Here is a 399-nt window from a genome sequence, read left to right on the forward strand (position 1 = left end):
AATCCTACCGAGTGGAGAGCAATCCTCCCACTCGGGGGCTTAGCTGCAGTCCAACCACTCACCTAAGTATTTGAAAATCCTACCGAGTGGAGAACAAACCTCCCACTCGGAGGCTTAGCTGCAGCCCAGCGCTTGCCTAAGTATATAAAAATCCTACCGAGTGGAGAGCAAACCTCCCACTCGGGGGCTTAGCTGCAGTCCAAGCACTCGCCTAAGTGATTAGAAATCCTACCGAGTGGCGAGCCAGACTCCCACTCGGGGGCTTAGTTGCAGCCCAGTGCTCGCCTAAGTGTTTAAAAATCCTACCGAGTGGAGAGCAAACCTCCCACTCGGGGGCTTAGCTGCAGCCCAGTGCTCGCCTAAGTGTTTAAAAATCCTACCGAGTGGAGAGCAAACCTC

This window comes from Triticum dicoccoides, chromosome 4A (genome assembly GCF_002162155.2).
Source record: "Triticum dicoccoides isolate Atlit2015 ecotype Zavitan chromosome 4A, WEW_v2.0, whole genome shotgun sequence".
NCBI lineage: Eukaryota > Viridiplantae > Streptophyta > Magnoliopsida > Poales > Poaceae > Triticum > Triticum dicoccoides.